The 19,794-nt window shown below is 40.7% G+C and overlaps 1 long non-coding RNA gene across 2 annotated transcripts in view; it reads left to right on the top strand.

Annotated features, from left to right (window-relative positions):
• Positions 1–19,402, top strand: part of LOC112549533 — a 209,648-nt gene extending 190,246 nt beyond the window's left edge. For both annotated transcript variants that reach the window (XR_003092980.1, XR_003092979.1), the window contains 3 exons: positions 13,307–13,500; positions 13,831–13,989; positions 18,337–19,402. This is a non-coding gene — a long non-coding RNA (uncharacterized LOC112549533). The remainder of the gene's footprint in view (positions 1–13,306; positions 13,501–13,830; positions 13,990–18,336) is intronic.
• Positions 19,403–19,794: the final 392 nt, after the last annotated feature.

Below are 19,794 nucleotides of genomic sequence, written 5' to 3'. Positions count from 1 at the left end.
TGATAGATTCTCCATCTGTTGATATAAAATCAGCATTTTTTCCTTCCACTTTTTTTTGGAGAAGCTTGCAAAATAGATATTCTCTGCTACTGATTTTGCCTTTTTGGTTTAGCAAAAATGGATTCTTCACTTCTGCTTACCTTCTAATGCATCTGAAATTGATACAAATGTTCTTCTTGCATAAATGTCACCAGCTCTTAGCATGACTAAACATCTTTGTTTTTGCCTTAGCATCACTGAAAATGTCAGCACAGATCTGTAATAATGCTCATCACCTAACACTGTAGATGCAGAAGAGGGAACACATACTATTATGTCTTTGTTGAGACAGCAAAAAAATGTTTTATTGTTTCTTGCAGTAATACTTGAACAATTAAATTGTACCATAAAGATAAAAATTTGGGTCAAAATCTGGTTAATTTTTCCCCCCATTAACAAACTGAATTTAAAACATAAGAGTTAGGTGGGACGTTGTGAAGATATGTTCTTTCCTTTGCTCAGACTAATTAAAAGAATGAGAATTATGAGACTTCTATTATGCCTTTTTAAATAAATAAAAATACACGAGCATCTGAATTAGAACTTAACTTTGCTTTAAAATGTTTTCAAGAGCAATGACTTTGTTTATACAAAAAGATAGGGAAAGCACAAAGAGACCTCATATGTAAAATTCACTTAAGAAGCTCATCTTCTGCAATTACAAAGCAGCTAGAAGCTTAGGTGAATCACAGAAATAATCAATTTAAATTCTGGAGTATGTAGCTGACTGGTTTCCTCATTAAAAACAAAACAAAACAACAAAAACTTCTCTTTAATGAAACAATATTAGTCTCTTCCTTATATACTATAACATGTTTGTTTCTAATCAGAATGAGAAATCAGCCTCTCTCAAGTAACCATGAAGTAAGTTTATTCAATATACTCCATTTATTTTGATGGTGCTGTTACTGTTTTCCAGATTGCATAATTAATCATTGCATGCAAAGAAGCTCCAGATATCTAAGATAACTATGTGATTTAGAAGAATCAGGGTAACCTAACACAACCGCCTGCTAAGGTTTTTTTTCAAAAAAGCTTTACAATATAAATCAGGGATTTTAAATTGTTATGTGGGAAACTGATATTAGGTAACAGCTTTCATTAAAAAGATAAACAATATGCCCCAGAAAATGATGAAACTGTAGTTCTACCTTTCAGGTTAACATGACCTATGATTTAAACTTTCTTTGTAGTTACTGCTATATTATTTATTTAAAAATATAAGCAGTGCTTGAGTAGTTGCAAAGAAAGTCATACTTCGTAGGAGATTTCAGATCACAGCTGCACAATGAAGTATAGAAAATTAAAGCAAGGGAGACCCCTTGTGGACTAATTCTTTAAAATATTTTTTCTTATCAAAAGCAATGGTTTAAATATAATAATAAACCATTGCAGATAGGATTACACCATCTTCTCTAAAGGTGAATGGGATTAATAGCACCAAAGTATTCTTATAAAGATAATAAATACACTAGAATATTTTCTCAAACCAGCACAATGTGATTTTTTTATGGTATATACACAGATGTAGGCATTTGTTCTATTTTCAGTCTCTCTCTGTGGGTGACACGACTCATATCTTTTTTATATGTATGAAAATATTGTTGGTAATCCTATATATTTTGTTTGTTTGTCTGATGCCTATGCCACTCTCCCCAAAAAAGGCTCAGTGGGGGGATTACAATAACAAAATCATAAAACCAGAAAAAATAATAAAACATTTCTCAAAGCAAAACTCCACGTGCTGAAAGCCTGCCCAAATAAAAATGTCTTACACTGTTTATGAAGAACGGACAGGATTGAGCTCTATAAGGTCTCAGGTGGGAGGGAGTTCCAGATTTGAGGAGCAGCAACTGAAGATGACCTCCACGTGTTTTGGCCACGGAAACTTGGCAGAGAGACCTTATTTTCTCCCATATAACACACCTCCAAATATAATATGCACTCCCATTCTGAGAAAGTCCTAAGAAAGAAATAAGCTCTTACCTTAGGGTGCGGGTAAACATTTGAACTCTGGGGTCCCTGGGGCTGAGGGGTTATGCATGGGAGGATAGGGAGCTGTGTGCAGGGCTGGGGGATGGAAGGCCATGCTGGCTTGGTGGTTGGAGCCATGTGCTAGAGCTGGAGACTGTGCCCTGGCCCAATTGCCATACTCCAGGGCTAATCTGATCATGCCATGCAGCAGCCCTAGTCTGGCTGGTGATGGGGGCAGAGCTATGTGGCAGGCCCCAGTGGCTGGTGCTGGAGTTGGAGCTGTGCAGGATGCCCTATTCATCGAGAACTGGACCTGAAGCTGAAGGTGTGTGGCAGGCTTCATCTGGCTGGCACTGGAGCCACAGCCATGTGCCAGGTATGATTTGGTGCACAGTTCTGGAGCCAAATCCTGTTCCCAGACTCAGTGTGCTGGGTCCAAGCCAACACATGGTCCTGGAGCCAGTATGTGGGATTGGATTTGGCACACAGACCTGAAGCCATGTGTCATAAGCCAATTTTGCCTGCCCAACTTGACCAGCAGTTACAGAGGGGTCCTCCAAATGGGTCTAGAAATGTGGTGATGGAAGGTGGAGAAGGGAGGGAGCAGTGACAGTGTTAATTGCTAGGGCTCCCAGAGCTGCAGCAATTAACACTGCTGCAGCTCAACCCCCTCTCCCTCCTGCCAAATTTCCAGATCTATGGGAAGGCTTTTTCATCACATATAATGGACACTTTACTTTTCCCCAGCTGTGAGCTATATGTGAGAAAATAGGGTAGTCCTTACAGGGAGCTGTTCTTGGCTGACTTAGTGATTGTGATGAAGCTTAAGGGAGGCAACAACAACTAGAGCACACTCCATACTTTCTGTAGGTAAGAATACTGTATACATAAGTACCTCCTTGCATTCTTCACCACCACCACCATCACCATTGGTAGGTGCTCTGTGGACTTCCCAACTCTCGTTTAAATTTTCACTGATTTCCATAGCTTAAGGTGAATTTTATAAACATAAGAGTCATTTTGAAATGAGAAGAAAGGGTGACTTCAGGAAAGCACTTTGTGCCCTAAAGTTTGTTTAACAATTTTCCCAGCTATACAGTTGGTCCATATATAAAAGTTATGTTTATATTCTTTATATGTGCCTATATCTTTTAAAGGATTCCATATATAAAGGATTTGCCTATGGACTATTATGTCTAGAACAACACTCCAGCCCTACTATATTTTGAAATGAAAAAAATCTAAATATTTTATTTAAAATGTTCTTGAAATAAAGCATGTCAATACTTTCCCTTCTTTAGGACACAAGTATTCATAGATTTTGACCCCAATTTGTAAATAGTTTTAACCCCCCGAAACTGCATTTTTTAAAGCAAATTTAGCTTTAAAAAATTAGTAAAATGTTTCAGCCAATTCTCATAAAAGCCACAGTGCATTGCTTTATTACCCCAACAAGACAGATGAAACAGCTAGAAGAAAGTAATCCATCACAATATCTTTCTTCAAGGATGGAGCTATGTGGAGTTGGTTAGAAGTGGCATGAAGTCTAGAAATAGTTGAGGACAAACAAAAAGAAATAGGTGGAATAAGAAAGGAGATCTTCAGGCCCAAAGGACAGATGCATTAAACAACAGGGGATAGGGATCCATGGATTTATGGATGAGGAATTCTCTCTAAGTTAAGCCATAATTCTAATCAGCTCTGAGTAAAGTAACAAGATTGAGGCAGCCATATACAGCCTGAAAGGGGCACACCTTGTCTGTGATAGTCAAATTTACTATTGCTCTATGACTCCTAGCAGCATGAGTAATGGGGACTGCTAAAAAGAAAAGCCAGTCTGTCAACAACCACATTGAGCAGTTTCTGCTTGTCATTCTCAGGAGGGTTAATTATACTGACTTCCCTACAGAAGTGCCAATAGCAAGTCAAGAGAGAATTCTTTGATATCTCCCATCTGTCCTAGGTGCCACTGACTGCATTAATGTTCTCCTCCAGGCAACTTGAGCCACTGAGGGTACCTTAAAAAAGTTAAGCAAATTCACTCTGTCATGGGACAATGGTATCCCCCCCGCCCACACACACACACACACACACACCCCCCCCACAGAGTTAGTCTAGAAAACAATGTTGTCCCTGCCTTTCTCTTCTTTGCTCCTCTGTAAATATTCCATTTTCAAAATCAGCTTATCTTCATGATACAGACTAAAAAAATTACTACACCCACTTCTTAAACAAAATAATATTTGCAATGTTAATTATATCACCACCAATGTAGTTACACAATATCTACTAAAATATTATGACTCCTATGTTCTCAACTGCTTTGGACTAACAGATTAAAATCCAGATTCTAATTTCTTGGTAAATACACAGATTGAACTTTATGGTACTATTAGGACTTCCGGTAATATGAACAGGTATATGAAAAGCTAACACTGACTGTTTGGGAGACTGTTGTGTTTATTCCAGATTAGTATACATACTTCTTTTTCATGATTGTATAGACACTGAAGTGTCTATACAAAAGTGTCTTGATTGGTGCAGTAAACTAATTTGAATGGAAAGAAATAGAAAAGCACTTATCTCCACAAACATGATCAGCTAATGCATACATACAATATATAACATGCATGGAACAGCATTCCTTGCTTCACTGTAGCACTCCCTACAGATTGTAGATAGTGTAGATATACCCTTAGATGCCATTTAATACAGTTTCTTGGATGCAGGATGTACTATAACAGCCCACTAAGGTTGAAAAATTTGTAAGCATGTCCTTTCCTCTTATCTATTGATATATAGGAAGCATCTTGCATTTATATTGTGCATTTAAGTGCAACTAAATGTAATGAACATTAAGCTAATGCTAATGCTCATTAAGCAATTTTTGGCAGGTGTCTACATATGCAGGGACTAGGCACTAAAGTTAGTGCACTTGGAACTAAAGTTAGTGTCAAATCCCTGAAGCCCTGCCATGTGCCCCTAGTGGCTGGGCAGATTCAATGCTAAAGTTAGTGGCGGGTTGCATCTACATGTGCATTAACTAATCATGCCTCAGTTTAATATCTGTATTTGCAGGTATCAAATGTAGGCATGATGAGCACTTATACACATGCAGGGAGCCTGCTCTGATGCCCTGGAAATCAAGCTCTGGTAGCCTTGCACGTCATGTGTATCACTAGTGTGTATCAGTGGTGCAGTATGGCTCCACTCTGAGAAAATGGTGGCAGTGCACTTTGAACTAAAACATGCTTGGTGTGCTCTCCTTCAAAGTGCACCACCGCTTGCTAATTAAAAGCATTCAGCTCCACATTGGGAGCACATGTAGAAATGCCCAATTAGCCTAATTTCACCATTTTTAGTCCACATTAAGGGTATACACATGTAGACGTCTGCCCGAAATGCACATTAAATTAAGATAATGTGCATTAACACATCTTGTGTAGACACACCCATAGAAAGTCAAAGTTATTTGCCCAGTATAATGGAATGCACCACATCAAACTTTCACTCTCTTTAGTTGACTTTGAATCTTTTCTGCAAGAGTGAAAAAGCTACATTTATTTCCTATTGCCATAACAGAAGCTTGAATTTGAATTATTGCTATAGTTATAACTAAAGCTGCCTGGCATTAGAAGTAGGTGACTAAAGATGAACAACTATGCATGGTTCCCAGCTAGAAGATTATTCCATTGGTTTTTGTTTGGCAGTAGCAAAGCTTTTAGTCTCATTAGCTTCTGCTTGTTTCTTTTTTTCCATCAATAATACAGAGAAGCTACATTGGGGTCAAACTATGCTTCCACTGGTATCATCTGACTACTTCAGGCAAACCAGAATAAATTGATAGATTTTAATTCCCTAAAGCTTGAGGGCAACATTGATATTCACAGAGTTTCAGAGCTATGACACAACTAAAATTAGCACTTTCTAATTTAAGCCCTATTGTCAGTTCTTTAGTAAGTAAATGATAATAAAAAACATATTTTTTCACCTTTCTTCCCATGCCACTTCCCAGTCCATTTTTGTTTTGTTATTTAGTCTTCTTGGTTTCATTGAAGTTCTTGACCCATTACTTCTGAAAGCCTTGTCACATGGGACACTATGCACGTTTTATTTAAATCATAGTAAGTATTACTGTGCAGTCTCACAGTAATGTCTACTACACTCTGTAAGTGTAATATGTGACATGCTATGGTCCTACATTGGTGCCAGTTCAATCCTGATGTAGTTCTGGGCTGGGAGATAATCAGCTGATTGTTGGTGCCAGTCCTGAGTCTGCACTGGAGCTGTCAGTCCCAGCCTCAGATCACACTGGAGCCCATTCAACTCTAATGTGGTGTCAGAGCTGGGACTGACAACCAGCAAGCTATGGTGGCATTGTCTCCAGGGGCAGTTATATGATAACTGAACATGTATTATGTACTATGATCTGAAGATTTTTGTCCCCTGAAAACGCCTAACTTTGTTACAGTACATTTGAATTTAGGACATGTTTTATTGCTTGAATTTTAAGGGAAGTTAACTCACCCTAAGTGTAACAAAAAAAAAAGAAAAAAAAACAAGTCCTGAGCCACATAGAATGAAGACAGCTGGCATTGGATGTAATATGTAACCTCTACCATAGTCTGAGAAGAGGATGTTCCTTTTACATAGTGGCCAGTGACACTTTGGCTGAATATACACACTCAAATAATCTGGCAGAATTCTCCCAGGTTTGTTCTCCTGGAAGAAAAGCTTATTCAGAGTCATGTGTATAGACATTCAGATGCTGAGGCTATAAAGAGTGGAGAGCTTACAGTGATGACACAGTAAAGCTAGGGAGAAGGGCATAGAGTGGGGCTGTGCATGCATTTCATCATGGTATGTGGGCTCCCTTAATTCACCTGGTGACAGATAGCAGCAGTGCATAACCCACCCCTGACTGGCTAAACCAGTTTGCCTGTAGTCAGCCTGTTTCCCTGCAGAACAATGTGGGGATTGTGAAGGGGGTGTTCTGTTCCTGGGGGTGTTCTTCTCCCTGAGCATCTATTTGTTGGTATTCATGCATTAGTTAGATGTTGTTTTCTGATTTCTTCATCCAGTGCTAAAACATTAGGGTTAGAGTTTTAGCTTCATTACCACCTCCAATATCAAATCTATCTATATACCCCCTACAAATACAAAATGTCACTATAACCCCCCCAAAAAACACTTTAAAACCCTCAAAAAACCCTCCCAAACAAAAACAACAACAACAACAACAACAACCCATCCATCTTTCTCATCATTTTAGTGACACATATTAGCTGAACTTCAGAGAAATTAGTCTTAGCTTATTCAAAAATGGTCCCCTTTATCTTCCCCACCCTCAAAACAATTTCTAACATCAACTACACTCAAACAGCATGTATAGAAGAGAATGCAGGACTGGGTTAAATAGAACAGAGAGACAGAGAGACAGTTCCATCTGTCTGTAGCTGTCTGATAATTTATATCAGTTTCAAGACAAAATTGTTTTTCTCCCCTTTCACAGACCACATCTGATGTCAGATTTAGATCTGGCTAGGTAGGAAGCCAGACATAGCCTTGATTTTTTTCCCTCTTTTTTCTAGGGCATTAAGCACTGAACAAAGCATCAGATAAGGATGCAGAATGATTTTAAAACTGCCTAAACTATCTTGCTAAGTGTGAGAAACCTTGTAACCTGCCATTCAATCCATGCAGCAACCAGTACGCTTATAACATGGAGTGGAAAATATAGTTTAGAAAGGGCATGCACAAAGCAAAGTACAAAACCAAGAAAGCAAGAGGAAAACCACCTATTTGTGTTACTCCCGGGAAATAACCCAGTGGTATTTTTAGTTTAGTTTCATTACCCTTCCCCGTTTGTGGACTTCTGAGTCAGTTTGAAGTGAACATAACATATATTTGAGATACTTTTTATATTAGAAACATGAATTTCTAGTATTGGGTGTATCCACTCAAAAAACATCACCATACATATGCACATGAGGAAGTAGGGGGAACGTCATGGCTCCTGTGATGCCTGTTAGTCTTTATTTGCAATAACAAAGCTATATACATCTTTGGAAATTTAGAGGGGAAGAGGGAATTGTTAGTTCTATTCATTTCTATTCCATAGAGCAGGTGAGAGGGAGGTGGCTAGTACACAGAAACAACCAGTCTGTGGCTATTGAGGAGAAGAGTGCTGATACAGGGAGAACCTGTTAAGTGAGTCATGGTTTCCTAACTGAGAAACAACTGGAAGGTAGGTAAGGTTTCTGAAAAATATGTGGAGCATAGAAGTCCTTTTATACTTTTCTATCTTCAGTTTCCACAGACTAGAATCCCGCAGGTAGCAGTGTTTCATTTTAATTGGTCCTCATACTTTCAACATGTAAGTGTGGAAACACTCACTTCATTTCAGTTGTAACACAGAATGTGAAAGTTGCAAATCAGAATCAAGTGATTAGTAACTACCTAATTAACACCTTATGAAATGTAGGCATTGATAGGAAAGAAAAAACATTTTGTGAATTAAAAATATGACTTTTTAAAACAATTTCTTTGGTCATATCCAGGATTGCATTTCCAATCTAAAATAGAGAGACTTACTCCAGAAAAGTTATTGCTTACTTAAGAGTAGAAATCTAAGTTTGGGCTGCCTACAAGTCATATGAATACACTAGCCACTGGACATCCGCAAGACAGCTGGCGTGGATGGAATGCACCCAAGAGTGCTAAAAGAGTTGGCTGATATCATAGCACAACCAATGGTGAGGATATTTGAGAACTCATGGTGCTTGTGAGAGGTTCCTGAAGATTGGAAGAGGGTCAATATGGTGCCAATCTTAAAGAAAGGAAGAAAGGAAGATCCAGGGAACTACAGGCCAATCAGTTTGATCTCATTCCCTGGAAAGATCTTGGAAAAAAATCATCAAAGAAACCATCAACAACATGCTAACAGAAAGCAACACTCTGAGAGATAACCAACATGGTTTTGTTGTGGGTAGCTCTACCTGACCAACCTCATTTCCTTCTATGACCAGGTGACACATCTTCTGGACAAAGGAGAAGAGGTTGATGTCATAGATTAAGATTTCAAAAAATCCTTTGACTTGGTTTCCCATGATGTCCTTATGGTAAAATTGGGGAACTGTGGCCTTGACAAACTTATGGTCTGATGACTCAGAAACTGGCTCTATGGTTGGACCTAGAGAGTAATAGTAGATGGAACCGAGTCAACATAGTGCATGGTGACCAGTGGCATCCCCCAGGGCTCAGTACTCGGATCAGTACTCTTTAATATATTCATAAATTATCTGGATTTGGGTGTCAGAAGCAGATTGAATAAATTTGCATATGACACCAAATTATGGGGAAGTGCAGTCATGCTAGAGGATAGGCTGGTGATTCAGGCTGACCTGGACAGGCTCTTAAGGTGGGCAGATCAACATCTGATGACATTTAACATGGAGAGATGCAAGATGTTCATCTCAGGAGAAAAAAACCCACATCATACTTATAGGCTCAGCAGTGCTACACTCACTAGCAGCAGGACCGAAAGAGACTTGGGGGTCATGACTGACCACAAGATAAACTTGAGCCACCAATGCAATGTCACAGCTGGCAAAGCAAATAAAATTCTGGCTTGCATCTATTGATGCATCTCAAGCAAGACCCAAGAAGTCATTCCCCTGCTTTACTCAGCCTTGGTGAGGCTGCAGCTGGAGTACTGCATCCAATTCTGGGATCCACACTTTAGAAAGGATGGGGAGAAGCTTGAGAGAGTCCAGAAGAGAGCTACATGCATGATTAGCTGTCAAGAGAACAGGTCTTATGAGGAGAGGCTGAGAAGCATGGGACTCTTCAACCTGGAGAAGCAAAGACTCAGGAGTGACTTGGTGGCATCCTATAAGTATAAAAGGGTTGTGCATCAGGAACTGGTAGAACATCCATTCACCAGGGCACCCTAAGGGAAGACAAGGTCTAATTGTCATAAACTACTGGAAGATCATTTTAGATTGCATAAAAGGATATATATACATGGCTTCTTTACCTTTCGAGTCTCCAGAATCTGGAATAGATTTGGAATAGACTTCCCCCAGAAGTGGTGCAAGCATCTGCTCTGGATACGTTTAAGAAATGCTTGGATGCTGATCTTGCTGGGGTGATCTGACCCCAGCTGACTTCCTGCCCCTTGAGCAGAGGGCTGGACCCAATGATCTCATGAGGTCCCTTCCAGCCCTAATGTCTATGAATCTATGGATCTATGAACTACTGGGTATTCCATTGATTGTGTGAATTCTATGCCAGACTTGGGAAATTTTCCATAACCCCAATTCATTTAACTGAAAAGTTTATTTTGACATATTGTTGTTTTATGAAGGAAACTATCTTGTCCAAAAGTTTATGACCAGTTCTAATGAGTTCTCTTGTTCACCGGGCTGTAAGTTGAAAGAAGTGATAGGAAACAAGCAACTGAACATATGACAACTGTGAAAACAAATAGTTCTATTAAAGTAAAATGTTAACATTGTCCAGGATATTTGAGTAACAGGGCAGAAATAATTGGCTTCTTTATATCCTTCAAGATAAAAGCATGCCACTGAAAAAAACTCTCATTTGAAAAGTAAGACTTGAACATGGATTCTGAGTGCGATCCTGGTAGCGTGATACTTTGTGCTAAACAGCAACTGTGATCATTCTAACCTCTGTACCATGCCTTCCAGCAACTTGCGCATCTTCCTGCAATCACTGTGAGTTTCATATTACTTCTATGAAAAATAAAAAAGAGCATACAGGCCATGTCCACATGAGCATGGACATTTGCTTCCCTGGGGACGAAGCAGCAGCACACCTTGTGCTGCTGCTACTTGTCCCTGAAAAATGCCTGTGCTACACACCCTCTGATGCATGACAGGTTACCCCAGGTGGCACAGAGAAGGCTAGGCCCAGAAGCCTTACCTAGGCTCCTGGGGGCCTCCTAGGGCTGCAGCAGTGGCAATCCTGCCACTCGGATCCTGGCTGGCAGCCGTAGTGTGGCTCCAGTTTTTGGCGGTGCACACTGACCCCATGTGCACCACTCCACTTTTTTCTGTACAGGTTTTTTTTACCCTGGGAGCTCCATGCATGGCCACACATGGCTGCGCTCATCTGGATATGGCAACAAAGGACATTCATTAGAACTATAAGGAAGATTAGATGCAAACAGAAACATCCATATTAATCAGGTCCTGGGTTCTAGCCTGCACATTTACTCCTAATGGGGTAGAAAATTCTTCAGGGCCCTCTGACCTGGTGGGCTGAGGTGCAGAGAGATGGGAGAGGGGTCCTCAAATCTGTATCTCCTGCTTCTAGGTTAAACACCTTAAGCACTCAGCTTTTGGGCTTAAAAAATGGGAGGTTCCCCCTCAATTTGTCAGCCAGAATTTTAGGACTTAGACTTACACACATGCATATTGAACCACATAACTGCCCTACTGGTATGCGGCTGAATGGGCATGCTCAGTATCCTTGTGGATACCTGTGCATCCACATTACATGCAGAAACTGTTGAGAAGTGCCAAAGTGGCTGTTATACAACTAGAAAACTACTATTTCGAAACATAAAGTGAGCGTTCAATGTCCATTAAGTTCTGCTTTAGGTTCCTTACACCTTATGTGAATTTTGATCTAAATGCTAAAAAAAGCAAGTTGGTAAAAGTGTATTAATGTCTATAAGCACATATGAAATTGCTTATGTGGTAGGCACTGGTAAGTCTAACTAATTAGTAGATTAGAGACCTAAATATTATGTCCATGTGTTTTATTTATGCAGTAACAGCATCTTTCTTTTGGAGAATGTGTTCTTTTTCTATAGGATAGAACAAAAAAGTACTTGCAGTGTCAGTCTTATATAGTTTGTATTTCATTTAACAAACCTTTTGAGATTATTTTCATATTTTCCTGGGAAAATAAGAGTGGCTTTTTTGGTTTTTTGGAATTTTCTCTCTTGCTTATATTAAAGTTTTTGTTTGGAAAGAAATAAAACCAACAGAGGGTACTACATACTGTAGTTGAATACAGGTATGAAGTATGGGTTGCCAGACATTTAGGCAAATTGACATGGCAAGCACTAGGGGCTCTTACACACGTGTGTGGGACATGGTGCCAGGTGATTTAATTAGTGAGCCATGCTAATTAAAAGCACCCATGCCATTACATGTATCAGCATCACTGCATTCTAGCACTGAAAAAATGGTGGCAGGGCACTCTGAACAAAGCTCATCAGACGTGTTTTATTTCAAAGTACCCTGCTGCCATTTTGTCAGCATGGAGACATGCGGCAATGCTGATACACATGATGTGTGAGCCTGCCGGAGCATGTCAATTTCTGTGCAGACTTGATTAATCAAATCTGCTCCAACACACACTGGTATCCCGATGCATCAAAGCAGGTTCTCCACATGTGTATAGGAACCCTAGTACAAAACATAGTTCTTGGCTATATAACTGACTTGACAACACTTCACATCTAGCATGTTTTGGGGGTTTTTTCTTTATTTTTATACATCTAAATCCAGAAGAAGGATGCCAATTCAATTACATATGTTCTCAAGTCAAAAACTGAACTAAAGCTGGACACAGAGGGATTTTTGAGTAAGGGAGATCACAGTGAATGACCATTGCATCACTTTTACTTGTCAAGAAAAATGTTTGGATCCAGGGTTATATTATTGATTAATCCTGCTTAACAAAAAACAAATATCCCTTTCTGCTTTTGGAAGACAATAATGGGTGTGCACAATTTCATGAAGTTGGTTTTAGTACACAGTCATTTACTGAGTTGGGTATGGGCTGGATCTTGTGCATTACTCAGAGTAAGAAACTACTAATGTCTTTGATTATGAAAAGCTGCCTTGGGATTAGCATGGTAGTGAGCTTTGGAACAAGAATTACAAGAAATTCTTGGAACTCAGTACTATTAGCTTTACATTGAAAACTGATGCATGTGGCATTGAGCCTTTGATCGTATGGCCTGGAAGAAATGGGACATATGGAATTTTTTTCAGGAAATAAATAAGAATTGTAGCCGTGAGAGTGATGAAATGGGAATGCACAAGATAGAGGCTAAAACAAATGCTGTAAATAATGTTCCTTGCCCTGTAAAAATAATAGGACACCCCCACCTGTGGTGTACACTCCTTAGTGAGGTCCCTGGAATCCCAGGTGATTGAGCTCCAGGCCCAGGTTGGCAGACTTCGTGCCATCAGGGCCCATGAGCAGCAGATGGATGGTTACTACAGTCAGGCTCTTCTTCTTCATTCTTAAGGAGAAGAGAAGATAGAGGAGAAGGTGGCCAACAAGAAGGCTGTCTGAAGAGACCCACCCAGAGCTACCTGGAAGATGGTCATCTCAGGCTCCAGGACATGCATGGCTAGGGCTGCCTCTCCCCCGACATTGCAGAACAGGTATGCTCCCCACACCATGCATGAGGAGACTCCGATGGAGACACCACAGGAGGAGGTAGGTAGTCAGCAAACTGCCACCCTCAAGACGAGACACAGGGTGGTAGTGCTGGGGGACTCCCTCCTGCGGGGCACTGAGGGACCCATCTGCTGTACAGACACCCTAGCCTGTGAGGTGTACTGCCTCCCTGGGGCCTACATCTGGGATGTTGTGGAGAGGATCCTTAGGCTTGTGCAGCCCTCTAACCACTATCCCATGCTCCTCATTCATGTGGGCATAAATGACACAGCTAAGAGTAATCTGGGCTGGGTCATGAGTGATGACAGGGGTCTGGAGCCTGGGCTCAAGGGTTCAGGTGTGCAGGTAGGCTTTTCTTTGTGCTCCTAGTTGCAAGCCATGAACCTAGGAGGGAAGGATGCAATGAAGAAATGAACTAATGACTCCAGCAGTGGTACTACAGAGGTGGTTTTGGTTTATTCAACCACAATGCACACTTCAGGGAGAAAGGAGTCCTGGGAAGGGACAGCATCCAACTCACATGGAGGGGTAAGTCCCTGTTCTTGGTCAGGATGGCCAATCTTCTAGATAGGGATTTAAACTAAGATCACCAGGGGATGGGGAAACACTGACTGAAGCATGCCCGGGGACAGGCATAGAAGAAAGCTCTGAAGATGGGGACACTAGGAGAGCCACTCTTGCAGAAGCTGAGGGAATGGCTCTCCCTCAGTGTGACAGGAAATTGAGGGTCTTAATTGGAGGACTCAGGTGCCTGTACACTACTGCCAGGAGCATAGGTAAGAAGCAGGAGAAGCTAGCCCTCCTACTTTCCAGTGGGCATTATGATCTAGTAGAGATTATGGAGACTGGGAGGGACTCCTCACATGATTGGAATGTAGCCATAGAGAGCTATACAGTGCACAGAAGGAACCTAGTAGGGAAAAAAGGTGGAGGTGTAGCTTTCTATGTGAAGGAGCAGTACACCTCCTTGGAGGCCAACATCGGCTCCAAAGAAGAGTGATTTGAAACCCTCTGGGTCAAACTATGGGGTGGAGGGCAGGGGGCGGGGCAGGAGGGCGTGGTGAGGGAGACCTAACTGTAGGAGTATACTACAAACCACCAGACTAGGGGGAGGAACTCGATCTGGAGTTCTCTCAAGAACTGGCCGAAGCTGTGTGCACACAGGACATGGTCGTCATGAGTGACTTCAATTACCTAGACATCTCTTGGGAGGAACACTCGGCTAAGCTGGATTGCTCATGTTGCTTCCTGACCTGTACTGAAGAGCTCTACCTGAATCAGGAAGTGCATAGGCCAGCCAGAGGTGACACTCTCCTAGACTTGGTCTTGGCCAAAGCAGATGATCTGGTGAGCAACTTGAATATAGAGGGTAGCCTGGGCAACAGCAACCACAAAACCATCATATTCACAAGGCAGACAAATCAATTATCAGGTTTAAAGTTTTGGATGTCAAAAAAGTGAATTTCAACAGGCTCAGGACAATAGTAAGGGAAGTGCTGCAGGACCAGGGACTGAAAGGAGTGCATGAAGGGTGGTTGTTCCTCAAGGACATGATTCTTGAAGCACAAAATAAGTCCATTCCCATGTGGAGGAAAGGTAGCAGAAGAGCTGGTAAGCCCTCTTGGATTAATAGGGATATCATGGTCCTCTTAAAAAAGAAGAAAGAGGTATACAAACAATGGAAGCTTGTGACAGTCCCTGAGGAGGACTATACAACAACAGCCTACACTAGTAGGGAGCAGATTAGAAAGGCTAAGGTGGCAACTGAATTTGAACTAGCAACAGAAATCAAGGACAATAAGAAGTCTTTAGGTATGTAGGGAACAGGACAACAAATGGAAGTGTTTGGCCATTGCTTAACAACTCAGAATAACTGGTTACCAACACACAGGAGAAAACTGGTGGGAATGACCGCCTTCCTACTGTTGAAGTTGAGCTGGTGCATAGCATAATCAGTTAGAAAAGTTAGACATTTATACGTCATCAGGACTGGATGAACTTCATTCAAGTGTGCTGAAGGAGCTGGCCAAAGTTATCATGGGACCTCTGGCAAAACTCTTCCAAAACTCGTGGCACACAGGAGAGGTCTCTGAAGACTGGAAGAGGGCTAATGTTGTGCCCATCTTCAAGAAAGAGAGGGGAGAGGACCCAGGCAACTATAGCCCAATTAGCCTAACTTCTATCCAAGGGAAAACTCTGAAAAAATTCATGGGTTCATTCAAAGAGTCTGTGTGTGATACACTTGCAGAAGGTAGGATTCTGAATGACAGTGAGCAGTCTTGTCTTACCAATCTCATCTCCTTCTACAACCAGTATCTTGCCACCTAGATAAGAGAAAGGAGATTGACATTGTACATCTGGAACTCCACAAGGCCTTTGGTCTGGTATCCCATGATGTTCTCATGGGAAAATTGAAGGATTGCAGGCTTAACTGCTCGACAGTTAGGTGGGTAGGAAGCTGGCTGCGGGGTAGGACCCAGAGAGTTCTAATGAACAGATCTGTGTCCTCCTGGTAAGAAGTGGCCAGTGGTGTCCCTCACGGGCCCATGCTTGGTCCAGTGTTTTTCAACATCTTTATCAATGTTTTTGATATGGGCTCATTGGCCAAATTCGCAGCAAAACCAATTTATGGGGGAACGTGGTCACGCTGGAAAATAGGCTGCAGATACAGGTGGACCTAGACAAGCTAGCAAGTTGAGCAGATCAGAACAGATTATGTTCAATACTGAGAAGTGCAAAATCTTTCATCTGGGGAAGAACAATCCCAAACATACTTACAGACTCAGTGGCACCAAACTGACTAGCACCATAGCTGAAAGAAAACTAGGGGTAATAATAGACCATAGTATGAACATGAGCTGTCGGTGTGACACTGTAGCCAGCAGGACAAACAATACTCTGGCATGTGTCAACCGATGCATCTCAAGCAAAACCAAGGAAGTGATTCTCCCGCTTTACTCAACATAGGTGAGAGCACAGCTGGAGTACTGCATCCAGTTCTGGGCACTGCACTTCAATAAGGATGTGGAAAAGCTTGAGAGAGGCCAGAGGAGAGCCCCCTGTATGATCAGAGACTTACAAGGCAAGCCATATGAGGAAAGGCTGAGGGACTTGGCTCTCTTCAGTCTAAAAAAGAGAAGGCTGAGAGGGGACTTTGTAGCAGCTTACCACTACATCAGGGGAATACATCAAGGGCTCATCAAACAACTGTTCACCAGGGGACCCTTGGGGCAAACCAGGAGTAATGGCCACAAACTCCTGGAAGACCATTTTGGGCTTAACACTAGGAACAAATTCTTCATGGTTAGGGCGTCCAGACTGGAATAAACTCCCTCCAGAGGTGGTGCAATCACCTACCCTGGAAATCTTCAAGAGGAGACTGGATGGTCACTTCTCTGGGGTCACCTGACCCCAGTTGTCTTTCCTGCCTGGTGCAGGGCGTCTGGACCAGATGATATTGCAAGGTCCCTTACAGCCCCTTACAATCTATGAATAATAAAAGATGTATTCCTTCAGTATAATCTATTTGAATATTTTTTGCTGTAACGTGCAAAGAGTCTGTGCCTTTTCTAACCATAATTTAGAATATGGTGGTGGATGAAAACTTGAACAGAACTATTAAAAATTCTAAAAGGCTTCTAATTTGACATGTAGTGTTCTTAACAAATAATGATCTTGTATTTCCTCAGAGACTGACATGGACCACTGATATTTCATGTGCAAACTAGGCACATTTGCATCTTATCATTAACACCAGGCAAAAATGAATTCTGCATCTATAGATAAACAATCCTCAAATTGGATTAAAATACAAACCAATTTCATAAGTATTTCCTTTTTCCCCCCTCTAATAATGAATGATCAGCTTCTGGTGTCAGTATTCACTGACAGCAGAGATTCCTGTAGTGGCTTCCACTCATTATACTGGGCTGTATTCCTTACTGGAACAGAACACAGTAACACAACAAAGTATTCTGAATTTCAGAAAATGTTCCTGACATTTTAATTTTCTATGAGATCCTGCACTGTCTTAATAAAATTTGTTTAGAAATAGCTGTGGGTATGCATAACTTGCAATACATCTTTTTTACAGGATGCAGCAGCTAGACGTTTTTTGTTTTCAAAACTTTTATACAAATGACTTAGTTTTGGTTTACAAAAATTGTAAAAGGACAAAAACCTATCTGTTAAATGCAGCCTTATGCTGCAACTGAAATGTATTGCCCTCTTTCTGCTTATAAAGGTTTGTCATTGGGCACAGGAATAAAATCAGGTGATTTAACCACACAGTTAAGTGAAGGGCTTGTAATTGCTGATGTGCTAAAATCTGTTAATATAAAAATATGATAATTTCTAAATAATAAGTAAATTAAAAAAATCAAAGGGCATGGAATTCATCAACAAGAAAATGGGCAACATTAGGCAAATTATGTTAAAAGTAATTTATGCCAGCTTTTGTGCTAGAACTGTAAGAGTGAGATCCCCTGAGTTTGGTTGTCACCATTAACTCACTGCACCTAAGTATTTCAGTCAATAAAGAATGCAAAGAACTGGAAAAAACTTTAGACACCGTATACAAATGGTTATTGTTACCATAAGAAGTATACCAAAATATTACTTTTGGTTGAGAATAAAGTATTTTTATTCTGAATTTCTTCTTTTATAGGTTTAATGTAGACTCAAAGCCCTTTATTACAAAAAACCCCAACCCTTTAATTTCATTGAATATAGCTTTAAATCATTGGAAAAAGAGAAGTAACAATTATGCTGTCCATAAATTCTTTTCCCACTGATGTTTTCCTCTTTAATATAGTTGGTCTTTCCAGATCTCTGCAATGCTTTCAATAAAATGGTTCATTTTTGTTCTTTTATCAGTGCTTATAGCCTTATGATCAGTAGGAATCTTGACCTTCAGACTGAACTGACTAACAGAGTCAGAAAAGCAGTGAAGAACTTCAGGCTATAGCAGAAACGTGTGTAGAATAACAGCAAACTACCATCTAAGGTGAAGATGTGAATCTATGAGACTTGCATGCTTTCCCCCCCACTTTATGGTTCAGAAATATGGACTACATACGCTAGACACATCAAGAAACTGAACAGCTTCCACACAAGATACCTGTGTGAGATCCTGAAAATAAAGTGGGATTACAAAATACCAAAGACAGAGGTGCCGGAGCATGAAGGACTGACACACTTAGAAACCACTATCAAGAAAAGGAGGTTGCAATGGCTCAGCCATATCAGGAGAATGGGAGGAGAATGTATCCCCCAGAATATTTTGTACAGTGAGACTCAAGACAATTCTAGAAAGTGGGGTCACCCTCAGTGGGAGTACCACAACATTCCCAAATTGATATGAAGTCTTTCAACATCAATGTAGAAAGCTGGGAGGAGCAGGTAGAATCCTGTCTGATCTAGAGGGAACGTCTAGCACTGGGTGCAGCACAACATGAAGAGGCTTTGATCCAGAGTATGGAAGCAAAGAAAGCTGCATGCTGTAAACTTGGACTCCAACTCAGACAACGCATGGATCTGTGAAACTTGTAATAAGTGGTGTCACACTCAAATTGGGCTTGTCAGCCACAAGTGGATTTATCAGGCACCAGAGGATCGACACTTCCCTACATAGCATTACAGTGTTTTTCAGAATATATTAGTAGTAAATAAATTATTGTCTGTTCTAATTTTAAATAACAGAATATGTGACATTATCTAAGGTATATCTTGGGAAATGTACAGCATAGTAAATCTGAAAAAAAAGAAAAGTGATATATTCTTTCAGTATTATAATTATTATATGAAGACATTAATAAACTAATTGTTTAAACCTCTTAAGAACTGAAGTCTTCACATTGGGGGCAACCTAAAATGTTAATACATAATTTTAATAGGACATAATGATTGTTTCAGAAATTGCTAAGATACATACTACTCGTACTTCAACTGTCTTCATTGCTGGTCCGAAAACCTCTTTTACCATCATCAGACATGAGTTAATGAATTAATGATTTGTGATTCATTTAAAATCAATATTAATTTAACAATATAAATATCAAGTACATTGCCCATGAATTTAGGGAAGCGAAGTCTATGCGGAGGTGTAATGAGCAGGGTTGCATCCTGAGCAAATACTGCAGTTGGGGCGGGGGGAGGTGCAGAGAGGTGCTAAGCAGCAGACGGTTGGGAGCTCTGAGAGTGGGTGAGAAGGGTACAAGAGCCTTACCTATCCCAGGGACTCAAAAACAGTCTCCATCTGCTGCTTCATCTACCACAGCTGCAGCCGTGGTCACAGCTATAACTATAGTCATAGTCACAGCCGCAGCCATAGCC

Source organism: Alligator sinensis, unplaced genomic scaffold, assembly GCF_000455745.1.
Source record: "Alligator sinensis unplaced genomic scaffold, ASM45574v1 scaffold41_1, whole genome shotgun sequence".
Classification (NCBI taxonomy): Eukaryota; Metazoa; Chordata; order Crocodylia; family Alligatoridae; genus Alligator; species Alligator sinensis.
Note: the sequence above shows the minus strand (reverse complement) of the source record. Positions and strands in the feature narration are given on the sequence as shown.